Raw genomic sequence first — 21,386 nt, 5'->3', positions numbered from 1 at the left:
AATTAATAAACAACCTCAAGACAGAAAAGTGAAGAGTCCAGACTCGTTCTTCAGCCGCGTGGGCTGAAGCAGAGACATCCTGCACATCTCAGGGCAGAGAATATCAACAGCTGACCCGAGACCTGCTGGCATAGGGGGATGGAGAAACCCCTGAGCTCCTTCTCCAGCCTGGTTCCAAGGAGTTCCAGACTGTTCCCAGCCAGGGCTGTGGGATTTGATCCCCTCTAAGCACTTGGGCACCCTGCTGACCACAGAGGTGCAGCTGCCTTTAAAGCTCGACAAAAATGTGGTGTTTGCCTCTCAGCCAGACAACAGTGGAGAAAAATCCTTGGGAATTGAGAAAACATGGAATTCATGGCAAATGACTGGGTTCTTTAAGGTTTTTAAGGTGCTGCCATGGTATCAACATCTCCCTGTTTGCCTGCCCCTCCCCAGGGGTGCTCTGGTGTTGCTCTCAAGGCTGTCACGACACAAAGCAGAGACCACAAGCAGTCTCAGATGACAACTTTTTATTATTGAACATGGCTGACTTTTTATACACTTTTTAATTGTTTATGCTTCTTTTACTTTAACTAATGGCTACAATAAGTCAACATAACATTATTGGTGAAAAGTTATAGCAACTTCAACTAACTTTTTAAAAATATTTCGTCCAGCTGCAAAGTTCTTTTAACTTTCTTCTTTCAGTCTCCTTGGTTACAGCTTTAGAGAGAGCTCTTTATCAGCTTCTTCTTACTTCTCAGCTTCTTCTTGCTCTTTTAGCTAACAGGCTCACTGTTAGCCTCTTCTACACTCTGGGCATCAGGAAATGGCCACGGAGCCTCCTGCTCAATCATCCACCCCATGGGCTGCTCTGTCACAGACATCTTTTCATTAATATCCTTTCGTTACGGTTTTTCCTGATGAAGCTGAGAAGTTTCAGCAACAAATGTAAACAATGGTTATCTGCTGCTGTGGAATGCAACAGGTGGATCCGTGATTGGTCTCCTGTGGATGTTTGGATTTACTGACCACTCACGGCAGAGCTGGGTCTCGCTTTCTGCCAGGACACAGATCTTTGTTACTAATTCCTTTTCTATTCTTAGCTTAGCTAGCCTTCCGAGAACTTTTCCTTCTATTTCTTTTTAGTATAGTCATAATGTAATATATATAATAAAATAATACATCAAGCCTTCTGAACATGAGGTCAACATTCTCGCCTCTCTCTCACCCTGAAGACCCTTGTGACCACTGTCACACTGCTCTGTGCCTGCGTGGCTAACTGCATTAGAGAGAAATAATTTAACGATCTGGAAGTGATGAGGGACTGGATGGCTGATCCCAGTGGTGGCCCCGTGCCAAGGGGAGCTGGTTCAGCCAGCCAGCTCCCCCTTGGAGCTTGAGAGGGAAGCAGGGATGGGCCTTGGGCAGGGCAAGAGCTCCAGGGCTGGCTCTGATCTCATTTCATGCTCCTGATACACACAGATCTCACTGAGGCTCCGAGCAGGAATGTAATTGTTCATCCAGCTTTTCCTGGAGCTCTGGAGCCCTTCTGTGCCTGTTCCACCCATAAAGATGGATGAGGAATCCCTGCACCAGGAGTGTTTGATTTCTTCTTGTCTGAATTTCACCCTGAGGATTTTGAGAACCAAAACTCCTAAATTTGATTGGTTATGCTGAGGTTTGGGGTTTTTAGTAGGAGGGGAAAAGGGAGCTTCTCAGCCATATTCCTGGGAAATGGACTTGGATACCTGGAGTGGCTCTTTTTCACCTTGCAGGTGCCTCCCTGCAGCTCTTCAGGAAACCCAAGGACTTCTTGGCATTCAGAGCCTGCAAAGCCACTCATTTCTTGCTATTCCTGCATTTGGGAATCTTGAATTCCATTGGAATCTGAATTTCTGTTGTGATTTTTGATGGGTTTTCTCACCCAAGCTGGATTTCTGCAGAGCAAGAGGTGCCCTGAGATGAAATATGGGGTTGAGCTGCAAGGGAAAAAATCCCTGTAAAGTCCAGGAAAAGGGGATTGACCCCACTGGGGGTCATGGAGAACCAGGGACAAACCAAAATCCTTGGACTGGGCTGTTGCTTGGGTCAGTAACCTCAGACAGAGCTCCCAGACCAGGTTTCCTCATTGTCACAAAGAAGGATTTGCTGTTATCCACCAAATAAGGGAAAGCAGCAATCAATTCTCTCCAGAGCTATAATTAACTGTGTTCCCTCGGTTGTGCCAAAACCAAGGAGGAACAGAAAACCAAGGAAAAACAAGTCTTGAAATGTCATTTCCTTCATTCACCTGTCAGAGCAGGCTTAGCTGGGAATTCCTGAGACCTCTGTGCTTCAGAATCCTGGGAGATGGAGCTTCCACAGCCACCCCAGGCAATTCCCTGTGCCCAGAAATCTCCATCCCTGGATTGTTTTCTCAAATCTCCATTCCAGCCTCCTCTCTGCAGCATTGTCATGTCTTGTCCTGCCCGCCCTGCTCATGAACCACCTGCTCCACCCTTCCTCTTCCTGGAAATTTTTGTTGGGCTTCCCTCAACCTTCTCATTTTTGGACATCTCAGCCCATGGTGCCACAGACATCTTTAATGGAAAATCCTTTCCTTAGGATTTTTCCTCCTGAGAAGCTGGGAGGCCTCAGGAACAAAATGGAAACATTGATTATCTGCTGCTGTGGAATGCAACAGGTGCATCTGTGATTGGTCTCATGTTGGTTGTTACTAATTAATGGCCAATCACAGTCAGCTGGCTCGGACAGAGAGTCTGAGCCACAAACCTTTGTTGTCATTCTTTTCTATTCTTAGCTTAGCCAGCCTTCTGATAAAATCCTTTCTTCTATTATTTTAATATAGTTTTAATGTGATATATATGATAAAATAATAAATCAGCCTTCTGAAACATGGAGTCAGATCCTCGTCTCTTCCCTCATCCAAGAACCCCTGTGAACACCATCCCACCCATGGTCTTTCTCAGTCTCTTCTGTGCTCTTGCCCATCAGCATTATCATTTTTTAAGATATTTTTTCAGCTATACCAAGGTCATTTGAAGCTCATTCTGCTGCATCCATGGAGTCATTTCCTGGATGCCTGGTTCTGGTTGTCCCTGGGATTTGGACAGGAACTTGTACCCACTTCACAATGAAACTCAAGGCAGAGAGAAAGAGGTCCTGGTGATGCTTTGGGAAAGCTGACCCAGGACAGAGGCTGGACAGAGCTAAAGAATAAAGCAGGGGTTTATTGAAAGGATCTCCTCAATGGACCCACCTTGGGCAGCACCAGAGCCCAGCCAGGGCTGCACCCAAGATGAACCAAAATGGTCCCAAAACGCACAACCAGGCACGGGGTCTGTCACTGTGATCAGTTCTCCTCCATTTGCACCTTGCAGTTCATTGTCCCATTCCAGCTTTAGCCCATGCAGTCCCACCCTGCTTGTTTTTCTCTCTCCAGCCCACGGTGTTTGTGCTCTTGGGCTGAGATTTGGATCATTTGTCCTTGGTGCCCAGCTGGAGCAGGAGTTGTTTTGTCTCCCTGCTCATCATCCCATAATGTGAAGCCCAGACACATACACTAAAGCAGCACAGAATCTCAAAAATATAAAAGCTAAAATCTCAGCCATCACTGGAAGAGCCCTTGTTTTTCCAAGATTGCTAATTCCAACGAATTTCAATTATAAACAAAATTTGCATCAATCATAGACAAGAAAGAAAAATCTGTGATTGAACTCTCCCCCTCCTTGGGTGGTGCAGCTGCTGGGCTGTCCCAGGAATGTTTTCCTGGAAGGAAACTCTCAGTTGTTCTAAAGAAGTTGCTTGGACAGCCTGGATCTGGCAGTGCTGCATGGTCCTCAGTCCTGCCCTGGTGTTTTTGGCCACGTGAGGAACTTCAAATTCCTTGGAGCCGCCCCAGGGACGTTGAGTCCATGTCCTGCCGTGTCTCTTTGCACAAGGAACCATCTGATTTCCATGAGACTTTGATCTGCACCACTTGTGTAACCCTGAGAATGTCATCAGAGAGAGGCAAAGCAAAGCTTAGCTCAGGTTTGGGCCAGGACTGTGTGGGCTGGACACGGGACAGGCCTGGGGTAACCCTGGGAGCCACAGGAAGCCAAGCACAGCTCATGGTCAGAGTGGCCAACTCCTGAACGATGGCACATCCAACTGGTAAAAAAGCCAGGAAAATCAACCCAAAAGGAAAAAAATAATGAGAGGAAAAAGGACAAGGGAACAAGAGTGCAAATGTGCCCTTGGGCTCAGGCCCTGGGGAGGGACAGGAGGAACTTGACAGGGTGAGAGCAGAACACTCCCAGGACTCGGCGTCCTGCTGCTCTCTCTCTCGGGAGCTGCTTTATCTTCAGGGAAGTGTTGTCTCTTTTGGGAATGCCGTTTCCAAGAGTGCGAGCAGGAACTTTCTGTGCCTTCACACAACCCTTCTGGTTATCTCAAGACTCAAATTCTTCCTCTGTTAACCATAGGGGGATGGGAGAACTCCTCGTTCCGTTTTCCTCGTTGTGATTTCCAGGGAAGAAAGCAGAGTCAGGAGCTCTGGGCTCTTGGATCCCCTCCATGGCCTCGTGCATCTCATGGTGCAACTTCCCAGAGCAGGAATTAATGATGAGAAACTCGCTTGGTGGAGTCCCAGGAGGGCCATTCCTGGCTGGGGAGTTGCTGGCACATTTATCCATGGATGCACACTCAGCCTCCAGCTTGGAAAAACAGAGTGTGCTCTGGCACTGCCTCTGGAGAGGCTTTGGGATCAGGGCTCTGTTGTGGTGTTGTGAGGGTCCCCAAGGATGAGGTAAGAGATGAGAGTTGACTCCAAGTTCTCAGAAAGCTGATATTATGTTATGTTATATTGTATTATGTTATTTTATATTATATTGTGTTATATTATGTTATATTTTATTATATTGTGTTATATTATATTATATTATATTATATTATATTATATTATATTATATTATATTATATTATATTATATTATATTATATTATATTATATTATATTATATTATATTAGTTATGTTAATCATATAATATATTATTATATTGCATTATATTGCATTAAATCAATTGTATTGTGTTTCTTTTATTGTATTATATTATATTATGAAAATTATGTACTAAAACTATACTAAATAAAGAGAAAGTAGACATCAGGAGGCTTAACAAGAGTTATAATAAAAACCCGTGACTGACCAGAGTCCCAACACAGCTGAACCATGATTGGTCATTAATTAAAATCAATTCACATGGAACCAATCAAAGATGCACCTGTTGGTAAAGCAACCTCCAGAGCACATTCCAAGCAATCAGATAATTCTTGTTTACATTTCTTTTCTGAGGCTTCTCAGGAGAAAAATCCTGGTGAAGGGATTTTTCAGAAAATATCATGGCGACAGGGCTCAGGATCAGGGCTTGGCACAGGCTCATCCCTGAGCTGCTGGAGCAAACTCCTTCACGGACCTGCCTGAGCACAGCAGGGCTCTGGATTTTCACTCAGAACAAAGGGAAGGGGCAAGGATTTCTCCTTGAGACTGGACCCAACAGAACCTGGCAGAAGAGTTTTTCTCACCCAAATCCAGAATTTCTGTTGATCTGAAGCAGGAAAAGACTGGAATTTACCCTCTTGTAAATGGGGAAGCAAGGGAAAACACAATTTTATATCCCCGGATTTTCACCAACACTTCACCCAACAGCACAAATGATTCATCCTCTGAAACAGAGATTTATGTTATTTTTGTTTACCTTCACCTACCAAAGAGCTGAACTGGTGATGCTTGAGGTCTGTTCCTACCCTGGACTTGCTGGGAGCTGTTTTGAGTGAATTTTCAAAGCTTCTCAACAAGCCTTTCATGTCAAAAGAAAAAATTAAGCAAGTTTTTAAAGTATTCTGCTACATCAGCTCTTGTTGTTCTGGGGCAGCCAAAACTTTACAGCTTGCTCTGGTTGGTGGAAGAACAAATCTCCTGTGCCCTTGGTGGCCTGGGGACACAGAGCTGGAATTAGAACAGCAGCTGGACTTGGTAAAATTATAGTTTTGTATTTATTGATCTCTTATGTTGCTTTGACAGCAAACCTTCTGGGGTGGCTGTCCAAGCCACAGAGTGAAGGACAAGAAAGGAAGTGGAAAATAAATGAATAAACAACATAAAATTCATCAAAGATTGATTATAACACACTTTTTTGATTTTGCCTGCTCTGTGCCTTCCATTCCCTACTTCAGACCATGCCTGGGGCCAATGAGGTGCAATGGAAGCCCAAATTCCCACAAAAAACCAAATCTGGTGGAGTGTCCCATCAGCACAGCCAAACACAGCTCTGTCTCCTTTCTTTGGGATCTTGGGATGTGGGAAATTTTCCTCAGGTCCAGGCCCACCAGCAGAGATGGGGACAGTGGGAAAACCAGAAAACAGAACCCAGAGTTTGGTGGTCACTTCAGAGCAGTCACCACTGGAACCTGGGCTGTAACTCCCAAATTAATGGGTTCCAATCCCTGCAGGGCTGGGGCTGGGCCAGGGCAGCTCAGGCTGGAGCTCAGGGCAAGGCTCTTCCCCCAGAGGGTGCTGGCACTGCCCAGGCTGCCCAGGCAATGGGCACAGCCCCGAGGCTGCCAGAGCTCCAGGGATGCCCAGGCTGGGCTTGCTGGGGGCTCTGGGCAGGGTTTGGGGTTGGGATTGATCATCCCTGTGGGTCCCTTCCAGCTCAGCACATTCCATGATTGTGTGAGAGTGAGGGATGGGGGAGATGAAGGATGGGGGAGAAATTTGGGCAGCGCTGCAGGGATGGCCAGGGTGGGGTTGGTGGGGATTTGTTTTCTCTTTAGGTCTGGAAACCATCCCCAGTGGGGGTTTGGGGAAGGATTCACTCACGATTCAGCCAGACTCGAGTCAGCTCTGTCACCTGGAAGAAAACACCTCATGAAGAACTCAGCTCTCTGCAGTTTTCCTGCAGTTCCTTCAGAGATATTTTTAAACCAGGAGTGAAGATGCCTGAATTTAATTCAGTGCTGCTGAGGATGCAGGAACGTTCTGAAATTCAGCTGTTCTGATTCCTGGGATAATGAGAAGCCAGGGAGCTGCTCCCTGGGTTATTCTTTAAAGATAATTTGGGTTGATTTTCCTCCAGGAAGAAGTTGCAGACACACAGATGCTCAACTGATAAGACACAGATGCTCAAGTGACAATCTCAGGGCCAGAATGTCCCTTCCTGAAGAGCCCCCACCCCATGGATGCTGTGAACGTAGGGATGAATTCCTGAGGGGGCTGAACTCCAAGATTTTCAGGCAATTTAGAGATGAGGAGATGTTAAATGTAAATGCAAGATTTGTGTTTTGAAACCATCAGGGTGGGGTGAAGATGGTCTCAGACCTTCCCTCAGCCCCCAGAGTGAAATGTTGCTCTGAGTGCCACATCCAGAAATTCCTTGGACACCTCCAGGGATGGGCACTCCAAACACCCCTGGGCAATTCCAAGGCCTGTCCACCCTTTCCATGGGCAAATTCCTGCTGGTGTCCAACCTGAGCCTCCCCTGGCCCAGCCTGAGGCTGTTCCCTTCTGTCCTGTCAATTGAGCTGCCTTTCCCAAGCCTGCCAGAGGGCTCCTGTCCCTCAGGCATTCCTGTTTAATCCCTTCTCCTCCTCCTGGACAGATTCAATTCTCCTGTGCATCCTGGCTCTCCATCACATTGAAATGCAGAGCTTCCTCATTAGAATTTAATTTGCAGCGATAGAGAGGAAATTATCCTGTCAGTGCCGAGAAAAGAAACAGAGATTGAAGGCAAGAGCTGGTTGATAAATCGTACCCAGGACTTTCAGAGGTTTAAAAAGAAGATTTGGCTGGTGGAGGTTGGAGCAGAGCTTCAAAATGACCCCCCATGGAAGGGACAGATGGCCCCCGTGACAGTGGGAGCCCTCCCTACTTTTCCTGAGTAGCTGGAGCAGTTTCCATGGCAACCCCCATTGCAACAAACCCCAGAAATGTCTTTGCAATTAATTCCTGAAAAACCTACGGAGTGGGATGCGTTTCTTGAAGAGACTGAGACTCCTGCGTTGGCATTTTCCTGGTGGGTGTTGTTCTTCTGCCAGACACTCCACCAGCAGCGGCTGAGAGATGTCCTGGGCTCTGAAATGTCTGGGGAATGGGGAATTTGTCAGCTGGGAATGCTTTTAACCCTTTTCCAGTCCTCCCTGAAATGTCTGGGGAATGGGGACTTTGTCAGCTGGGAATGCTTGTGTCTTGGTTTGGAAAGACAGGAGTCTGCTAAGGAAGGCAGGAGCCTCCCCTGAAATGGAGAATCCAAACCCTTCTCACCCCTCTGAATTGCTATAAATTTTAAATTAAGGGGGTCTCTGGCAAAAATATGGGAGCAAAAAATAACAGTTCTTTAATAGGGGGGAAAAGAAAAGGATAAAATAAACAATGCAGTGAACTAAACCAACACTGCCAGAGTCAGAACCCAACCTGACACCCTGTGGGTCAGGCTGTTGGCAGCAGTGCCATTGGAATTGTGGCTCAGCCCTCCTGCAGTGTCAGGGCTGGTTCTGCTGGAGCAGGGATCCTGGAGAAAGGTGCAGTCTCTGCCTCTGAAGATCCAGGGGCAGAGGCAGCTGCTGTTCCTCTGGGCAATCCAGTGCAGAAGCCGTGCTGGTGTTGCAGAATCTCCAGATTCTATCCGGGTAGGAATGCTTGGCTCCTCCCTCTGGGCTCCCATCTCCCAGTGGGATGCTGTAGTTCTTATCAGCCATGCAGGGACATTCCATAGCTGTTATCAGCAATGTCCCCTCCTGAGGGAGGTGTAATTGTGGTCACTCAAAGAGAGAGATAAGGCAAACTGCCCATTTGACAAAAGACAATCTGCCATACAGATGGTAATGAAAACATCTTGCATTGCAATCTTCAACAGCTTGTAATCCTTTTCCAGTCCTCCCAGCAGGAGATGCATATTCTGCATTTCACAAACAGCTTGGGAGTGGAAAATCTCCATCCCCACCACCCCCCAAAGAGACAGAGGCACCACTCCCAGAGCAGAGAAGCCAGGGACACCAAACACCAAACCAAAAAGGGATTTTGGTACCTCATTCCTGGCCGGAAACTCTGGAATGCCTCAATCCCATCTCCTGTGGCTGTGAGTGTCCCACAGATTGAGGGAAGGCACCTCCACAGGCTGGGGCTGGAGCTGGGATTCATTCCAGGCTGTGGGAAACCATCCCTCCAGACCTGCCTTGGGATTTTCCATCTTTCCCACCTGGATTTCTGCAGTGCCATGTCCAGACATGAACTTTTTTGCTCAGTGCATTTTGCATATTAATTTTTTATATCTATTTTGAGTCACTTTCTTCTCTTTTACAAATCCTCTGCTACCTTTGAACCTCTGATTCCTCTCTGGGGATGTTACACAATTTTTCCGTGTCTTCCCAAAGTGTTCCTCCTGGTGCACTGCTCCTGTTGCCACAAGTTTCTAGAGATGGAATTTTCTCTTTCTCCCCAAGCCAGAATTCCAGAGCTCCCTCACTTTGATGTCTCTCTGGGCTTTGTTTCCCCATTTCCCCCACTGGGAAAGGATTGTCTCCTCTGAGGCGTGGGGATGTGGAATTCTGGGGAAGGAATTCTGGAGTTTTTGGGGAAAAAAAAAAACACCATTAATAGTGAGAGACGTGCCTGGGGTGAATCAGAGCACTTTGATGTTGTGACTGTCCACACTGGGCAGCTCCAAATTCCCAAATCCTGAGTGCAGGTCAGGACTGGACCAGGGCATGTCCCACTCCTTCCACACTCACATCCCCACGGATCACAAGGAGTTGCTCCAGCAAGCCTGAATTATCCAGACCTGGGAAAGGATGGTACAGGTAGCCTGGAGATGCCCTTTTAGCCACCAAGAAATGGGATGAGGGCATCATTTCTGAGATGAAACCCTGGGCAGACCTAAAAGCTGGAAAAATGTCAATATTCCTTGCGTTCAACCATCCCAGCACCACCAGCAACCCCCAAAACTCTGCTGGGGGAAGTTCTGGGTAGTTTGTGGAGATTTGGTGGATTTGGAGCCCAACTCCAAATGGGGAGTGGATGCTGGAATGCTGATGGAGAAAGGAGAACCTCGTGGAGCATGAGAATGGCACAGTTGGGACCAATGTTCTGCAGCTCCAGGGCTTCTTCTTCCAGAGGAGATCCAGCCTCACCTGCTGCCACCTTCCAGCCACCATTCCAAAGCCCTTCTGTGGTCGTGTTCAAAGGGGTCCCAGGATGAGGGGAGAGAGGAGAATCTTGACTCCATGTTTCATAAGTTGATTTATTATTTTATTATATATATTATATTAAAAGAAAATTATATATTAAAACTATACTAAAGGAATAGAAGAAAGGATTTTATCAGAAGGCTGACAAGGAAAGGAATGGAATGATAATAAAATCTTGTGACTGACCAGAGAGTCTGAGACAGCTGGGCTGTGATTGGCCATTAATTAAAAATAACCACATAAGACCAACCACAGATGCACCTGTTGTATTCCACAGCAGCAGATAATCATTGTTTACATTTTGTTCCTGAGGCCTCTCAGCTTCTCAGGAGAAAAAATCCTAGCAAAAGGATTTTCCATAAAATATGTCTGTGACACTCTTCCCTCCATTATTCCCTTTCCTTAATAACAATATAGCAAAAATATCCTATCCAGAAAAAAAGAAATTTCCTTGCCTTTTTCAGACTTATTCATTCCCAAGGGTTTTGTCCCAGGATAAACACAGCCATGGTTTGGGGCTTGCTGTGAAAGGAGATTAACTCCAAAATCTGCCTCAAAATCTGCTTCCTGCCTTTGAAGGCTGCAGCCCAGTGTAGCTTTCACTGGGAATTCATCATGAGGCTGAGTGACACACGGGAGGAATAATTGCTGGCCTGAAGGATGGTAATTAAGAAGGAAAATATTTGGGTTTCCTCGCTCTCTGAACTAAGCAATCCCAGGGCTGGGGCTGTCCCAGGGTTGTGCTCCCAAGGGATGGGGCTGAGCTCGCTCTTCCAGGGGTTTGGGAATGGGCGAGGCCACAGCAGCTCCAATCCCACCACAGCGACCACATCCCTGGGCTGGGCAGAGTCCCTGGGGTGGAGATCCCAGCTGGAATTCCATGGGAAGAGAGTGTGGGATCCCAGCAGGAATTCCATGGGAGAAGCATGGGGGGATCTCAGGAGCAATTCCATGGGAGCAGAAGGGGGAATTCCACCAGCAGGAATTCCATGAGAGCAGAATGGGGGATCCCGGCAGGAATTCCATGGGAGCAGAGTGGGGGAAGGGGAGGAAAGGAAAGGAAAGGAAAGGAAAGGAAAGGAAAGGAAAGGAAAGGAAAGGAAAGGAAAGGAAAGGAAAGGAAAGGAAAGGAAAGGAAAGGAAAGGAAAGGAAAGGAAAGGAAAGGAAAGGAAAGGAAAGGAAAGGGGAAAGGAAAGGGGAAAGGAAAGGGGAAAGGAAAAAAGAAAGGAAAGAGGAAAGGAAAAAGGAAAGGAAAAAGGAAAGGAAAGGATACAGGAGAGAGGCTCTGCCTTGAGGGAGCAGGAGAAGCTGGAGAACAAGGGTGCAGCAGGATTCTGTCCCCTGGGGCTCAGCCCCAGCCCTGAGGCATGGAGGGGCTCTGAGGGCGCTGCAGGAACTAAGAACCAGAGGAGAGGCTGCCCTGCCAAGCCCGGGAGGCCCTGCCAAAGCCGGGTTATGCAATGCCACCCTCTCCTGGGCACAGTGCCAGGCAGAAAGGAGAGACGCGCTGACCTTTCATGGTGACACATCGGGAGGGACGTGTGACAAACGCGGCTCTGCCCGGCCACACGTGAGGAGCAGCAGGGCTGGCACGGGCAGATTGCTGGGAAATGTGCCCTGGACAAGGGATGTGCCACAGTGTGGGGGCTTGTGATGGTGTTCACAGGGGTCTGAGGATGAGGGAAGAGATGAGGATATGACTCCATGTTTCAGAGGGCTGATTTATTATTTTATGATATATATTACATTAAAACTATACTAAAATAATAAAAGAAAGGATTTCATCAGAAGGCCAGCTAAGAATAGAATAGAAAGGTTTGTGGCTCAGCTCTGAGCCAGCTGACTGTGATTGGCCATTAATTACAAACAACCAACATGGGCCAATCCCAGATGCACCTGTTGCATTCCACAGCAGCAGATAATCAATGTTTACATTTTGCTCCTGAGGCCTCCCAGCTTCTCAGGAGCAAAAATCCTAAGGAAAGGATTTTTCATAAAAGATGTCTGTGACAGGGGCTGGCCCCAGGTGTCACCTGCACAGCTCAGGGAGGTGACAGAGGTTTGGGGGCAGTGATGCAGCTCAGCACCTCCTTGTGAGACATCCCTGGCAATGTCACCAGTGGTGCTGTGACAGCAGAACTGGGGCTGCTTTGGCTCCTCCACACTCCCACAGGCACAGGGAGATGAGGATCATGCCCCAGATCTGCCCTCGCTGTCTCCTTCCTGTCCCCTCCCTGTGGCCCTGCTGGGCACAAGTGGCCAAGTGGTTCTGGGGGAAAATCAACCAAAAAGAGGGAGGATGGAGCAACCAAAAAGAGCAGAACAGGCCTGGCAATGGGGCTGCTGTGCCCAGCAATGATGGGGTGCCCAAAATCCCCAAGAGCCAGCAGAAGGGAGGGAGTGGGAATGTGCAGCAAAGGAATGAGCTCCAAGCTCAGCCTGGAGAAGATTCAGACCCTTTTTAGGACAAACTCCATCCTGCTCCAAACCTGCTCCATCCTGGGGACACCCCCAGTGCTGGGCTGGGCAGTGGGAGAGAGAAAACACAGCAGGGCAGCATGGAAGGGGTGGGAGCAGCACAGGGATTGTGGGGATGGAACACAGGAACCCCATGGATGTCCCTGCAGCACTGGGATCAACATTGTGGTGGCACACCCGTGAGATGTGGGGTAGGGATGGCACCAGCACCATCCACCCATGGCTCTGATCAAAGATCCCAGAGCTCCTACACTGATTTATCAGCATTTTCCTGATCTGATTGCTGAGATTTTAGTGCCTGGTGTCCCTTCCAGGTCCTGCCTGTCCCCAAATGCATTGAGGTGCTCAAATGTGGAGGAATTGGAAAGGATTTTAGCGAGAGAAAAGAGAAGAGAAGAGAAGAGAAGAGAAGAGAAGAGAAGAGAAGAGAAGAGAAGAGAAGAGAAGAGAAGAGAAGAGAAGAGAAGAGAAGAGAAGAGAAGAGAAGAGAAGAGAGAGAAGAGAAGAGAAGAGAAGAGAAGAGAAGAGAAGAGAAGAGAAGAGAAGAGAAGAGATAAAGGTCAGGGCACGGTCCTGAGCTGATCCCAGCCAGGCAGGGCAGGCTGGGCATGGAACAGGCAGCAGTGGAAACTCTGAGCCTGCTGCCTGATTTATCCAGGCAGGAATTCGCTGCAGCTGGGACAGGACTGTGCTGCTTGTTCCAACTGTTTGTGCAGTTTTGATGCTCAAATGAGCAGAAACACAGAAAAACATAATCCAGGAGGAGACTTTGAGTTCTCTTGTGCAGGTTTCTCCCTGGTAGTTGTTTTTGCACTCTGTCTGGCACTCATGTTTGTCCTAAAAAGGGTCTGAATCTCCTCCAGGCTGAGCTTGGAGCTCATTCCTTTGCTGCACATTCCCACTCCCTCCCTTCTGCTGGCTCTTGAGGATTTTAGGCACCCCATCAGTGCTGGGCACAGCAGCCCCATTGCCAGTCCTGTTCTGCTCTTTTTGATGCTCCATCCTCCCTCTTTTGGGTTGATTTTCCCCCAGAACCACATGTCTTGGGCCCAGCTCCTGTTTTCCTTCCCCTGCCCAAGCCATTCTTCCCATTCCATGGGAATTCTTGGAATTCCAACCCTGTGGTTTCTGGTCCTGCACATCATTCCTCCAACTTGGAATTCCCTCCTGTAGTTTCTGGTCCTACAGATCATTGTCCAGTTTGGAATTCCCATCCTGTGGTTTCTGGTCCTGCAGATCATTCCTCCAAGTTGGAATTCCAACCCTGTGGTTTCTGGTCCTGCAGATCATTCCTCCAACCTGGAATTCCAACCCTGTGGTTTCTGGTCCTGCAGTTCATTGTCCAGCTTGGTATTCCCATCCTGTGGTTTCTCCCAGTGCTGGGTCCCCTCTGCCACCCCAGCTGTGCCAACCTGTCTGTGCCAGCCTGACCCAGAGCTCTTGGAAAGGCCAGCAGGGCACCATTCCCAATCCCAAGGGTTCCAGGAGCCCCAAACCTTGTGGTGATTTCCCAAGTCCCGTTGCCCACCCCAGTGGCTGAAGGGTTTCTCTTTTCAGGGTTCTGACTGTTCCTATGCAGAAAGCAAATTTCTGCACGAGGATGCCAGAATTCCATGCCAAAAGTGCCTCTGGCACTGATTTTGGGATGCTGGCCAAAACTCAGGAGTGATGCCGTGGATTTCAGCACCTCCTGCCTGACACACACCTCGCTGAAAATTGTTGTGGGTGACAGAAGAATCAAGTTTAATTTGCATTTGTCAAACAAACAAAAAATGGAAAAAATCACCTGAACTGCTCCGTGTTTCATGGAGGAAACAGGAAAAAAGGGACTGGAGGTTGGAATAAGCTGCAGGAAGAAAATTTAGCCTGACAAAAATTCATAGGAGTAAAAATGTGTGGAAAATAATCTGGAAGAATGGCCAAGCCCTTCATTGAACAGAACTGCATTAAACATCACAGAAAGCAAAGAAGTGGTGATAGCCATGAAACTCCTCTGACAATAATTATTACATTGACTTTAAATTTTAAATAATAATCATATTTAAATGATGGCCTTTTAAATTTAAAATAATTATTATATTGCATTTTAAATTTAAAATAATTATTAGATAACCTTTTGATTTAAAACAATTATTAGATTGCTTTTTAAATTTAAATTTATTATATTGCCTTTAAATTTAAATCATTATTAGATTGCCTGTTAAATTTTATTATTATATTACCTTTGAATTTAAAATAAATACCATATTGCCTTTTAAATTTAATCTTTTTGGTCTTCCATTCGTTTCCCCTTAAAAAAAAACCATTCCTGATCCATCCTTTTATACTTCCCAAGTCCCATGTGCCTTGATTCATCCCAAGTTGTTTTCCCACTTCAAACCATCCCAGTTTTGGTTCCCAATCCAGGCAGTGCCATTTCCACCTGGCTGAGGGGAGGCTGTGTTTGAGCTGAGCCCTTTCCGTGAGCCCAGAGCACATTTGGTCCTTCCAGGCAGATCCCTGGAGGAGTTTGCTGCAGTTCCTCAGCACCACGAATTGGAATAATTACCAATATTGGGGACGGGATGTGCCTTGGCTTGTCTGGCCCTTGGTGCTGAACCAAACAGCAGCACTGTGGTGTTTCACCCCAGAGACACTTTGGGCCGGCTGGGTGTGTGGTGTTTCACCCCACAGACACTTTGGGCTGGCTGGGTGTGTGGAGTTTCACCCCACAGACACTTTGGGCTGCCTGGTGTGTGGTGTTTCACCCCACAGACACTTTGGGCTGGCTGGGTGTGTGGTGTTTCACCCCACAGACACTTTGGGCTGCCTGGGTGTGTGGTGTTTCACCCCACAGACACTTTTGTCTGGCTGGGTGTGTGGTGTTTCACCCCACAGACACCTTGGGCTGGCTGGGTGTGTGGTGTTTCACCCCACAGACACTTTTGGCTGGCTGGGTGTGTGGTGTTTCACCCCACAGACACTTTGGGCTGGCTGGGTGCTGCAGCTGGGCCCGTGGGGACAAGTCCAGGCCTGCGGGAGCTCTGGTGGTGCTGGGATGGAGCTTCCCCCCATAACAGGGGCTGCTCCTCAGGTTTCCCTCTGGCAGAGAAGCTTTGAGGTGATGGTGAAGGAAAGGAGTCGGTTCTGATGGAGGGTTTGGATGCAGAGCTTTATTCTGGCCCACAGGCCTCTGAATGCAGCACCAGCTCCAACAGAACTCCCTGAGCCTGTGGTTGCTGCTCCTTTGAACCCGGGGAGAGGGGCAGGGAAGGGGCAGGGAGCCACCAAGCAGGGACAGGAGGGGAGGGACAAAGGGACAAAGGACACCTGGATGGCCCCAATGCCCCCAGTGTTAGAGGGCATCCTTTGCATCTGCCAATCACTCTGTGCCCTTCTGGAATGCCAGGAGTGACAGACAGTGCTGGGAGGGGAAAGGAGAGGTGACTGACACACCTGGGAGGGAATCTTCAGGGCAGGGACTCGGGGTTCTGAGGTAAACCCTGAAATCACACTGCAACACCACATTGTGGGTGAGGTGTCTCCAAAGAGATCCACAGCATTCCCGGGGAGCTGGGGAACAACGGGAGCACTGCAGCCCTGAGCTCTGCCCCAGGGGCATTACCCACGGCCATCCCCATGTGCCATGATTGTCCCATCCTGTTCCCAGCATAACTGGGCAAAGCTCCAGATCCCTGTCCCCACAGAGGTTCCCACATGGATTCTGAACGGGCAGGGATGGGATGAAAATCATCCCATGCTTGGCCACCTTTGTTTGGAGGCTCTAGAGGTGAAAATCCACTCTCTGCCACATCCAATGAGGACAACATTTTCCCTGGATCTGGATCAAGCTCCTGTGGGATTCACAGTCTGTGAACCTGAGAGAAGCAGTGAGAGCAGAGAAAAGAATGACCAAAATAAATCTTCTCTCATTTGCTACTCCTGTGTTGTGCCAAAGTAGAATGCAATATGGAGATTGTTTACCCACAATGATGGGGTTTTGTTTCCTTGGCCTATCAGGGCCAAGCACGTGTCCAGACTAGAAAGCCACAAGATTTTGTTCAGTTGAGTGCTTGTGCAGTTTCAGTTTAGATGTAGTGTAATATAGTGTAATATAGTATAGAATAATATAGCATAATAAAATAATTAATTAGCCTTCTGATATCATGGAGTCCTCCTCATCATTCCTCCCACCAATCAGGTGAAATCACACCAATAAGCTCCCTCCAGGCTCCCCTGCTCCATGGGGAACACTCTGAGTTCTGTCACTGCCGTGTGTCCTGTGCCACAGCGACAGTGCCACTGTTGCCATGACAGTTGATCCCATCCAGGGGTGGCACAAGGAACCGACCCTTCTGCTTCTCCCATGGCAGCCATGGGGACAGAGTCCCCTCTGTGACCCCGACACTGCAGGGGCATCCAGAGGATGGTTTGGAATGGGAATTGAATCCCAGGATGGCTTGGGTGGGAAGGGACCTTAAAACTCACCCAGTTCCTGGTGAGGCACATCCGGGTCCAGGCTCTGGAGGAATCCCTGGCAATGTCACCAGTGGTGCTGTGACAGCAGAACTGGGGCTGGTTTGGCTCCTCCACACTCCCACAGGCACAGGGAGATGAGGATGATGCCCCAGATCTGCCCTCGCTGTCTCCTTCCTGTCCCCTCCCTGTGGCCCTGCTGGGCACAAGTGGCCAAGTGGTTCTGGGGGAAAATCAACCAAAAAGAGGGAGGATGGAGCAACCAAAAAGAGCAGAACAGGCCTGGGAATGGGGCTGCTGTGCCCAGCAATGATGGGGTGCCCAAAATCCTCAAGAGGCAGCGGAAGGGAGGGAGTGGGAATGTGCAGCAAAGGAATGAGCTCCAAGCTCAGCCTGGAGAAGATTCAGACCATTTGTAGGACAAACTCCATCCTACTCCAAACCTGCTCCATCCTGGGGACACCTTCAGTGCTGGGCTGGGCAGTGGGAGAGAGAAAACACAGCAGGGCAGCGTGGAGGGGGTGGGAGCAGCACAGGGATTGTGGGGATGTGTCGCAGACATCGTTTATGGAAAATCTTTTCCTTAGAGTTTTTCCTCCTGAGAAGCTGGGAGGCCTCAGGAACAAAATGTAAACATTGATTATCTGCTGCTGTGGAATGCAACAGGTGCATCTGGGATTGGTCTCATGGGGTTGTTTCTAATTAATGGCCAATCACAGCTGGCTTGGACAGAGAGCTGAGACACAAACCTTTGTTATCATTCTTTTCTATTCTTAGCTTAGCCAGCCTTCTGATGAAATCCTTTCTTCTATTCTTTTACTATAGTTTTAATGTAATACATATCATAAAATAATTAATCAGCCTTCTGAAACATGGAGTCAGATCCTCATCTCTTCCCTCATCCTCAGACCCCTGTGAGCACCATCACAGGGATGGAACACAGGAACCCCACGGATGTCCCTGCAGCCCTGGGATCAACATTTGGGTGGCACATCCATGAGATGTGCCTCCCACTATCCCAGGCTGCTCCGAGCCCCGGCCTGCAGCTGTGCTGGGAAGGCCCCAATGAAGGAGGAATGATGAGGAGGACTCCATTGATATCAGAAGGCTAATTAATTACTTCTTTATACTGTATTATTCTATCTATATTACATCACATCTAAACTGAATCTGCCAAGCACTCCAACTGCACAAAATCTCGTGACTGTCACCCGACAGTCCCAACACACACACACACCTGGCCCTGATGGGACAAGGAAACAAAACACCATCACTGTGGGTGAACAATCTCCATATTGCATTCTGCCTTTGCACAAACACAAGCACAGCAAAAGAAAATAATTGTCCTTGGCAAGAATTGTGCCTTGCTTTTCTCTGTGAAGGGAAATGTGGGGCTACACCAGCCAACCTGGCCTTAGACACTTCCAGGGATCCAGGGGCAGCCACAGCTTCTCTGGGAATTCCAGCCCAGCCCTTGAAGGAAGGAATTCCTTCCCAATATCCCATCCATCCCTCCCCTCTGGCAGTTTAAAATGGGAATGGGAGGGATTCAACTCCTCTTTACACATCTGCTAGGATGAGGAATGAGCTGGTTTGGAAAGGGTCACATCCTGAGGCTGGGCAGGGCAGCGTGGCCATGCCCCCTGGCAGGGCTCCTGAATGTTTTCAGGATGTCCAACGCTGCTGTAGGGCTGCAGTGCCAGGCTGGGCTCGTGTCCAGCCTGCCCTCGGACACTTCCAGGGATGAGGAATCCACATCCTCCCTGGGTGAGCTGTGCCAGCCCCTCCTCATCCTCATATTCAGGAAGGACCTTGAAGGACAGCAGCACAAGTGTGGAGGGGATGGGATTTGTGAAAACCCAACCATTTTCCACTGGGGATGGGATTTGTGAAAACCCAACCATTTTCCACTGGGGATGGGATTTGTGAAAACCCAACCACTTTCCACTGGGGATGGGATTTGTGAAAACCCAACCATTTTCCACTGGGGATGGGATTTGTGAAAACCCAACCATTTTCCACTGGAACGCCTTTCCTAAACCTCTTTCCCATCAGGGTTTATTCGGCCAGCCCTGGCTGTCGGCTGCTGCATTTCTGCTGCTGCCGCTCCCCGCTGCCCTCCCCTGCAGTGATGTAATGCTGGATTGAGCACACGTTCCCAGGCAGCTGCATCGAGCTCGGGGACACGTGCGGGGACAGCGGGGGCTGAGCCACCTCGGGAGGGCTCGGCCACCTTCACCTCGCTGCTCCTGCAGCCCCGTCCCCGGGGACTGCGGATCTCAGCCTGTGACGCACGGAAATCAGGAGAGTTTGGAGCCTGGAAATTGCTAAAAATGGGGATTTTTGCCCGAGCTGGAGCGGTGGCTCATGGAGGGTGTGCTGGTGCAGCTCTCAGACCCTGGTTTAGCTCTCAGACCCTGGTTTGGCTCAGCTCTGCTAAAACATTCCCTGTTTTGGTCAGATGTGCTGCTGTGGCTGTCCCCCCTCCCTCCCTGCACTCTGTGGGGTCTGCAGGAGGGACCTGCACCTTCTCCCTGTCCCCCCCCCTCTCCTGTCCCACCCCACCTGCACCTTCTCCCTGTCCCCCCTTTTCTCCTGTCCCACCACCCCGAAGGGCTGAGGGAGTTCTGTCCCTCCTTCCCATGGCTTTGGTGTCCCATCTTTCCCTTCCCTCTCAAGGTCAGGCCCCCATCTCTCCTTCCCCCCTTCTCTGCCTTCCTCTTCCTCAGAGGTTTGGGGTCTCTCGTGCCCCAGACCCTCTGCACCCCACCCAGACATCCCCTGGCACCTCCTCTCTGCCTTCTCACCACCCTCCCCCTGCAGGGCTGCCCCTCTGGGATGGATTCCACCCCTTCCCTGCACCCTGCCTCTGCCAGGGGAGGGATGGGAGGGATGTAAGGATGGGAGGGGAGGGTGTAGGGATGGCAGGGAGGGATGCAAAGATGGCAGGAAAGGGTGTAAGGATGAGAGGAAGAGTGTAAAGATGGCAGGAAAGGATGGAAGGACAGGAGGGAAGGATTTAAGGATGGCAGGGAAGGGTGTAGGGATGGCAGGGAGGGATGCAAGGATGGGAGGGAAGGGTATGAGGATGGGAGGGATGCAGGAATGGCAGGAAAGGATGTAAAGATGGTAGGCAAGGGTGTAGGGATTGGGAGGGAAGGACGCAAGGATGGCAGGGAAGGGTGTAAAGATGGGAGAGAAGATGGCAGGAAAGGGTGTAGGGATGGCAGGGAAGGGTGTAAGGATGAGAGGGAAGGATGTAAAGATGGGAGGGAAGGGTATAAGGAGGGCAGGAAAGGATGTAAGGATGGGAGGGAGGAATACAAGGATGGCAGAAAAGGGTGTAAGGATGGCAGGGAAGGATGCAAGGGTGGCAGGGAAGGATGCAAGGACAAGAGGGAAGGGTGTAAACATGGCCGGGTAGGATGGAAGGACGGGAGGGAAGGATTTAAGGATGGCAGGGAAGGATGGAAGGACAGGAGGGAGGGGTGCAAGGATGGCAGAGAAGGATGCAAAGATGGCCGGGAAGGGTGTAGGGATGGCAGGGAAGGGTGTAGGGGCGGGAGTGAAGGGCGTAGGGATGGGAGGGAACGGTGTAAAGATGGCAGGAAAGGGTGTAAGGATGAGAGGAAGAGTGTAAAGATGGCAGGAAAGGATAGAAGGACAGGAGGGAAGGATTTAAGGATGGCAGGGAAGGGTGTAGGGATGGCAGGGAGGGATGCAAGGATGGGAGGGAAGGGTATAAGGATGGGAGGGATGCAGGAATGGCAGGAAAGGATGTAAAGATGGTAGGCAAGGGTGTAGGGATTGGGAGGGAAGGACGCAAGGATGGCAGGGAAGGGTGTAAAGATGGGAGAGAAGATGGCAGGAAAGGGTGTAGGGATGGCAGGGAAGGGTGTAAGGATGAGAGGGAAGGATGTAAAGATGGGAGGGAAGGGTGTAGGGAGGGCAGGAAAGGATGTAAGGATGAGAGGGAGGAATACAAGGATGGCAGAAAAGGGTGTAAGGATGGCAGGGAAGGATGCAAGGGTGGCAGGGAAGGATGCAAGGACAAGAGGGAAGGGTGTAAACATGGCCGGGTAGGATGGAAGGACGGGAGGGAAGGATTTAAGGATGGCAGGGAAGGATGGAAGGACAGGAGGGAGGGGTGCAAGGATGGCAGAGAAGGATGCAAAGACGGCAGGGAAGGGTGTAGGAATGGCAGGGAAGGGTGTAGGGATGGCAGGGAAGGATGTAGGGATGGCAG

The sequence above is a fragment of the Melospiza melodia genome, chromosome 27 (assembly GCF_035770615.1).
Source record: "Melospiza melodia melodia isolate bMelMel2 chromosome 27, bMelMel2.pri, whole genome shotgun sequence".
Taxonomy (NCBI): domain Eukaryota; kingdom Metazoa; phylum Chordata; class Aves; order Passeriformes; family Passerellidae; genus Melospiza; species Melospiza melodia.
Note: the sequence above shows the minus strand (reverse complement) of the source record.